The 8,512-nt window shown below is 39.5% G+C and overlaps 1 protein-coding gene and 1 non-coding gene across 4 annotated transcripts in view; both read right to left on the reverse strand.

The window, feature by feature from the left end:
- The window catches only part of NAA15 (N-alpha-acetyltransferase 15, NatA auxiliary subunit), a 98,183-nt gene that overhangs the window by 72,486 nt on the left and 17,185 nt on the right, over window positions 1–8,512 (reverse strand). The window lies entirely within an intron of this gene.
- LOC119467555 lies at window positions 7,709–7,817 on the reverse strand. Its single transcript, XR_005196092.1, has one exon. It is a non-coding gene; the product is annotated as a U6 spliceosomal RNA (small nuclear RNA).

The raw sequence follows: 8,512 nt of genomic DNA on the forward strand, positions 1-8,512 counted from the left end.
AAAGAAAGAAAAAATAAGAAAAACAGGAAATTCGTGAAATCAAAAGCTGGTTCTGTGAGAATGTCAAAAAAATGAATCAATATCTAGCCAGACACAGACAGAAAAGTGCATAGCACAAAACAGCTTATTAAAAGCCCAGCTTTCTCACAGAGGATAAAAACAAGTGGCTGGGCAAGGTGGCTCCCACCAGTAACCTCAACACTTTGGGAGGCCAAGGTAGGAGGACTGCTTGAAGCTAGGAGTTCAAGATCAGCCTGGGCAAAACGATGAGACCCAGTCTCTACCAAAAACAAAAAACACCAGGGAAACATTCAAGAAGATCACAGAGAAAGAACTGGAAAAAGCAACACCACAGAGTTGTTTATGAACACCTAGGTTTGCCCCCTAACCTATACATGCAAGAATATGATCCTACTCACAATATTAAAGATTTTGAGAACTGAACTAACAGATACTCTGTTCAGGCACCAGACTGGCTATGAGGCAGCACATACATGGAACAGACCCAAACAGGACTGCAAAGATGTTGAAAATAAACTGGTATTAGAACAACATCCCACAGAAGGAGTTGGGACTTGGAAGCTTGAACCTAACCAAATCATTAAAATAAAATTAGCAACATTTTCCACAGGACTTAAGTAAGATCCAGAGTCTAATAAAATAGTATGCAAAGTGGAAAATCTCAGCTTGCCTGGCAAAAGAAACAGATACCAATGCAGAGCTGAGAGAGAGATCTAAGACTCTACTTAGTGCCATAAAAATGCTCAAGGAAGCACTAGTGAACACTCTGAAACACCTTTTTTAAGGAGAAAAAAACCTCACTGTATGGACTTAACAGCAGAAAGAAGATAACATGAAAGTATCAGTGTCCTGGAAGAGAGTACAATAAAATTTATCCAATCTGAAAAACAGAGAGAAAGGTTTTTAAAGAAATGAATAGAGCTTTAGGAACCTGTATAAGAGGAATCCCAGAAGGAGACATTCTCAGTGGTCAGGCACAGTCCATCAGCACCACGGCTGAGCTGAAACATCGTATCATGAGATCATGGCATCTGAAACCTACAATATTAAGAAATGGAACTTGGCCGGGTGTGGTGGCTCACACATGCAATCTCAGCACTTTGGGAGGCCAAGATGGGCAAATTGCTTGAGCCAGCCTGGGCAACATGGCAAAGCCCCATACATCTCTACAAAAAATACAAAAATTATCTAGTCCTGGTGGTGCACACCTGTAATCCCAGCCACCCATGAGGCTGACGTGGGAGGATCACTTGATCCTGGGAGGTTGAAGCTGCAGTGAGCCATGACATGTCACTACACTGCAGTGTGGGCAAGAGCGAGAACCTGTCTCAAAAAAATAATAATCTCAGCTTACTGAAACCCCTGCCTCCCGAGTTTAAACAATTTTCCTGTCTCAACCTCCTGAATAGCTGGGATTACAGGTGTGCACCACCATGCCTGGTTAATTTTTGTATGTTCCACAAAGATGCAGTTTCACCATGTTGGCCAGACTGGTCTCAAAATCCTGACCTCAAGTGATCCACCTGCCTAGGCCTCCCAGAGTGCTGGGATTACAGGCATGAGCCACTGTGTCCAGCCAGAAATAGAACTTAAAATACTGTGAATCATCCCACCAATCTTTATAGAAAAATGGAATTTTTTTTTAATTTCACTAATGAAAATATGTAGGAGGTTAAGAAGTCTCCAAAACAGCTGACTGCTTTCATAAGTAGAACAATTAGACAAGCTGTGAAAAGTACAGAAAAAACTCCATAAAGTGACCCACTGCAGAAACAAAGTTCATCATCCTTTTCTAAATCCTTGTTACAAGAAAAAAAAGTCTCCCGAAGATTCAGAGATGGCAAATAAGGAAGCTAGGCTATTTATTAATACTTCAATAGAAGATAGTGACACAAAAAAATTTAAATAAAATACATACAATTTAGATTTGGCATTACAATAATATGGTAATTTTCTTAAGTATTAAATGTATCTTCCCAACATTTTCTTTCAGTGAAGGCAAAAAACACATTTAATTTCCCCGAAACTGGTTAAAAGGAATACAGTCTTAAGCCAGGCATGGTGGCTCATCCGGCAATTCCAGCACTTTGGGAGGCTGAGGCCAGCAGATCACTTAAAGTCGGGAGTTTAAGACCAGCCTGGCCAACATGGAGAAACGGTGTCTCTACTAAAAATGCAAAAATTAGCTGGGCGTGTTGGTGCATGCCTGTAATCCCAGCTACTCAGCTCTCCAGTGGTAGGAGAATCACTTGAAGCCAAGAGGTGGGGGTTGCAGTAAGCCAAGATCATGCCACCTAACTCCAGCCTGAGTGACAGAGTGAGCCTCCCTCTCAAAAAAAAAAAAAGAAAAGAAAAGAAAAAGAAAAAGGAAAGTCAACCATGTTGAAATGATGCCTAGAATTTCTTCAACAATATCCAGGGGTACAGGGGTCACAGACGAAAAAGAACGAACCACAAGTCGATACTGTCAATACTAGGAGACGGGTTCATTATATTATTCTCCTTATATTTACATGTTTGAAATTTTTCATATTAAAAAGAAGGAACCCTCCCTAATTCATTCTATGAAGCCAGCATCACCCTAATACCAAAACCAGGAAAGGATACAACCAAAATAGAAAACTACAGACTGATATCCTTTATGAATACTGTTGTTAAAATCCTTAACAAAATACTAGCTAACTGAATCCAAAAATGTATCAAAAAGATAATCCACCATGATCAAGTGGGTTTCATCAAGTAGGTTTGATCAAGGATGCACAGATGCCTTAACATGTGCAAGTCAATAAATGTGATACACCACATAAACAGAATTAAAAACAAAAATTGTATGATCATCTCAACAGATGCAGAAAAAGCATTCAACAAAATAAAGCATTCCTTTATGATTAAAACCGTCAGCAAAATCGGCATACGAGGGACATGCCTTAATGTAATAAAAGCCATCTATGACAAACCCACAACCAACATAATACTGACTGGGGAAAAATTGAAAGCATTCCCTCTGAGAATGAGAACAAGACAAGGATGCCCACTTTCACCACTCCTTTTCAATACAGTACTGGAAGTCCTAGCCAGAGCAATCGAACAAGAAATAAAGGGCATCTGAATCAGTAAAGAGGAAGTCAAACTGTTCCTGTTTGCTGTTGAGATGATCGTTTACCTTGAAAACCCTAAGGACTCCTCCAGAAAGCCCTCAGAACTGATACAAGAATTCAGCAAAGTTTCTGGATACAAGATTAATGTACACAAATCAACAGCTCTTCTATACCAAGAACGACCAAGTGGAGAATCAAATCAAGAACTTAACCCCTTTTACAACAACTGTAAAAAAAAATTAAATAAAATACTTAGGAACATACCTAACAAAGGAGTCAAAAGACCCCTACAAGGAAGACTAAAAAACACTCCTGAAAGAAATTACAGATGACAGAAACAAATGGAAACACATCCCATGCTCGTGGATGGGTAGAATCAATATTGTAAAGATGACCATATTGCCAAAAGCAATCTACAAATTCAACACAATGCCCGTCAAAATACCACCATCATTCTTCACAGAGTTAGAAAAATCAATTCTAAAATTCATATGGAACCAAAAAAAAGCCCGCATAGCCAAAGCAAGACTAAGCAAAAAGAACAAATCTAAAGGCATTACACTACCTGACTTCAAACTATACTATAAGGGCACAGTCACCAAAACAGCATAGTACTGGTATAAAAATGGGCACATAGACCAATGGAACAGAACAGAGAACCCAGAAATAAACCCAAATACTTAAAACCAATTGATCTTTGACAAAGCAAACAAAAACATAAAGTGGGGAAAGGACACTCTTTTCAACAAATGGTGCTGCGTTAACTGGCAAGCCACATGTAGGAGAATGAAAGTGGATCCTGTCTCTCTTCTTATACAAGAATCAACTCAAAAGGGATTATGGACTTAAACCTAGGATCTGAAACTATAAAAACTCTAGAAGATATCACTGGAAAAACCCTTCTAGACATTGGCTTAGGCAAGGATTTCATGACCAAAAACCAAAAAGCAAATGCAATAAAAACAAAGATAAATAGCTGGGACTTAATTAAACTAAAGAGTTTTTGCATGGCAAAAGGAACAGTTAGCAGAGTAAACAGATAACCCACAAAGTGGGAGAAAATCTTCACAATCTACACACCTGACAAAAGACTAATATATCTAGAATCTACAATAAACTCAAACAAATCAGTAAGAAACGAACAATCCCATCAAAAAGTGGGCTAAGGACATGAACAGACAATTCTCAAAAGAAGATATACAAATGGCCAACAAACATGAAAAAAATGCTCAATATCACTAATGATCAGGGAAATGCAAATCAAAACAACAATACAATACCACCTTACTCCTGCAAAAATGGTCACAATCAAAAAAAATCAAAAAGCATTAGATGTTGGCGTGAATGCAGAGATCAGGGAACATTTCTACACTGCTGGTGGGAATGTAAACTAGTACAGCCGCTACAGAAAACAGTGTGGAGATTCCTTAAATAAAAGTAGAATTACCATCTGATCCACCAATCCCACACTGGGTATTCACCCAGAGGAAAAGAAATCATTATTTGAAAAAGATACGTACACCACATGTTCATAGCAGCACAACTCATAACTGCAAAATGCCTATCAATGAATGAGTGGATAAAGAATCATATATACATATATATGTGTGTGTGTATTCCATCACATATATACACACATAGATGTGTGTGTAGTAGTATAAAGAATCATGTATGTGTGTATATTCCATCATATGATGGAATATTACTCAGCCATAAAAAGGAATGAATCAACAGCATTTGCAATGACCTGGATCAGACTACAGACTATTATTCCAAGTGAAGTAACTCAGGAATGGAAAACCAAACATCGTATGTTCTCACTGATGTGTGAGAGCTAAGCTATGAGGATGCAAAGGCATAAGAATGATAGGATGGGCTTTGGGGATTTGGAGGAAGAGTGGGAGGGTGGTGAGAGATAAAAGACAAAATATATGGTACAGTATATACTGCTAGGGTGATGGGTGCACCAGGATCTCCCAAATCACCACTAAAGAACTTACGCTTGTAACCAAATACCACCTGTACCCCAATAACTTATGGGGAAAAAAAAGTTAAAAAGAAAATTAGCCTTAGGTATGTCAAAATCATAGGGGCCTGGCTGGTACTCAGCAGGTCCCACAGAGGTGGAAAGGTATAAAGAAAGGGCATATACAACCTTAACACAGAGTCTAGAGCTATAGCTACTTAACATTTAAATTAATTAAAATGAAATAGAATTTTAAATTCCTCAGTAAAACTCCCTAGTCTCAGGTGTTCAACAGCCTCATGTGAATAGGAACTAATGTACTGGACAACCTGAACACAGACTGTTTCCATTATCACAAAATCTTCTACAGGACAACACTGGTTTAGAGTTCAAATCTTAGCAACTACTTAATAGCTTTGTAGCACTGGCCTAAGTAAATCTTGTAGAGCCTCAATTGTGTTACTGTAAAATGTAGACATTAACAACCTTGCAGGATTTGGTTGAGAACTGAATGCAAACATACATTTTTTAAAAACCTCTTCTCCACTCTCACTGCTTCACTTCACTAGCCTTTAAAAAAATAAAAATAAAGTTTAAAAACCCAAGTAAGCACTCAATTAAATGTTTAAAGAAAGCATTATAATATTGGTTACAGAGTATAACTTTAGACTCAACCAGCCTCATTGATTATAAAGAAATCCAAAAGCAGAAACTGAATTAAAATATAGTCGAGGGAAACAAGGGGACTTTTTCAAGTAAAGGAAATATTCTACATCTTAAAATGAACATAGGTTGTACAGAAGTACCCACTTGTCAAACAAGAATGATAGAACAAGGCTGGGTGCAATATCTCACACCTGTAATCACAGCACTTTGGAAGGCCGAGGAGGGTAGATCGCCTGAAGTCAGGAGTTCAAGACCACCTGGCCAACATGGTGAAACCCCATCTCTACAAAAAATAAAAAATTAGCATACCCCTGTTGTAATCCCAGCTACTTGGGAGGCTGAGGCGGGAGAATCACTTGAACCAGAGAGGCAGAGGTTGCAGTGAGCCAAGATCACGCCATTGCACTCCAGCCTGGGCAACAAGAGCAAAACTCCATCTCAAAAACAAACAAACAAAAAAAGATAATATATCTTTATCCTCTCTTTCCTAAAATTATTACTACTATTTTTGGGGTGGGGACAGTCTCACTCTGTCACCCAGGCTGGAATGCAATGGCACATTATCGGCTCACTGCAGCCTCAACCACTCAGGCTCAAGCGATTTTCCCACCTCAGCCTCCCCAGTAGCTAGGACTCCAAGTATGTGCCACCAAGCCTGGCTAATTTTTGTACTTTTTGTAGAGATGGGGTTTTACCATCTTACCCAGGCTGGTCTCGAACTCCTAGTCTCAAGCAGTCTGCCCACCTTGGCCTCCCAGAGTGCTAGGATTACTGGCATGAGCCACCACGCCCAGCCTTAAAATTATTTTAGTTGGACCTTCCATCTGCAGACAATATGTTGTACTTTTGATACCATATGATTTTTTACAAACTACTACAAGCATGAAAAATAATCCTAAGGATGACTTTTCTTCCTTCTTTTATTTATTTTTTAAAACACATTCATTTACTCCTACAACAAATAAAAATAAGGCACATTAAAATAAGAATTAACAAATCAAGGCTATTTTACAGTCTCTTAATCTGAAGGGATCTTAAAAGTCATCTGATACAAGTAGTCACAAAGCTTATGTCTGATGCCAACGCACTGTTTAACTACAAATACGTGTTCGTTTGTTTATTTTTGAGACAGAGTCTCATTCTGTCACCCAGGCTGGAGTGCAATGGTACAATCTTGGCTCACTGCAACTTCCGCTTCCCAGGTTCAAGCGATTCTCCTCCCTCGGCCTCCGGAGTACCTGGGATTACAAACGACCACCACCATGTCCAGCTAATTTTTTGTATTTTTAGTAGAGATGAGGTTTCGCCACGTTGGCCAGCCTGGTCTCAAACTCCTGACCTCAGGTGATCCACCTGCCTTGGACTCTCAAAGTGCTGGGTAAATTACAGGTGTGACCCACCACACCTGATCTACACAAACGTTTTTAGATATACTGATCCAAAATATTGTCCTCTAACTAGATAAGGGATTCTAGCTCTGTAAGAGTTTGGTTTTCTTTCACTCAGGCTAAACAACTTTGCTCTTTCAGCTGTTTCTTATATGAAAATTTTAAGCTCCTTTGGGTTGCTTTTTTTGTTTCTGAGATGGAGTCTCAGTCCATTACCTACGCTGGAGTGCAGTGGCGTAATCCTGGCTCACTGCAACCTTCACTTGATTCAACTGATTTAATCAGCCCAGGTTCAACTGATTCTCCTGCCTCAGCCTCCTGAGTACCTGTGATTGTGTGTGAACATCACCATGCCAGGCTAATTTTTGTATTTTCAGTAGAGATGGAGTTTTGCTATGTTGGCCAGGTTGGTCTCAAACTCCTGACCTGAGATGATCTGCCTGCCTCAACTGCCCAAAATGCTGAGATTACAGGCATAAGCCATCATGCCCAGCCTCCTTTGACATTTTAGACCACTCTATGAAGTTGATAATATTGTTCCCATATTTCTATATTTTGTTTTTATATTTAAAAATATGGACTATTTCATGATTTACATGTCATCTTTGTGCAGGGGCCATGCTAATAATCTTCTCTGTATTATTCCAATTTTAGTATATGTGCTGCCAAATAAATCACTCTATATTTTTTAAAACTATTATAATAGAGTTTCAAAAAAACAAACTGGGGAACTGAAATGGAATTACTGAATTTTTATTTTCCAAATAAGGCATTAAAAAAAAATTGGAGGCCGGGTACGGTGGCTCATGCCTATAATCACAGCACTTTGGGAGGCTGAGGCAGGTAGATCACGAGGTCAAGAGATCGAGACCATCCTGGTCGGCATGGTGAAACCCCGTCTCTACTAAAAATACAAAAAAATTAGCTGGGCATGGTGGCACGTGCCTGTAGTCCCAGCTACTTGGGAGGTTGAGGCAGGAGAATTGCTTGAGTCCAGGAGGTGGAGGTTGCGCTGAGCCAAGATCGCACCATTCACTCCAGCCTGGGTAACAAGAGCGAAACTCGGTCTCAAAAGAAAAAAAAAATTGGCATTTATTATTTCACTAAAGAAAAGCATCTTAAAATTAAGATGGTAAGAAATACATAGTCTCAGAATAAGACAAGAAAGACCTGTAAGAATTTTACATCAAGGCCAGGCGCGGTGGCTCAAGCCTGTAATCCCAGCACTTTGGGAGGCCGAGGCGGGTGGATCACAAGGTCAAGAGATGGAGACCATCCTGGTCAACATGGTGAAACCCCATCTCTACTAAAAATACAAAAACATTAGCTGGGCATGGTGGCGCGTGCCTGTAATCCCAGCTACTCAGGAGGCT

This window comes from Cebus imitator, unplaced genomic scaffold, assembly GCF_001604975.1.
Source record: "Cebus imitator isolate Cc_AM_T3 unplaced genomic scaffold, Cebus_imitator-1.0 Scaffold303, whole genome shotgun sequence".
NCBI lineage: Eukaryota > Metazoa > Chordata > Mammalia > Primates > Cebidae > Cebus > Cebus imitator.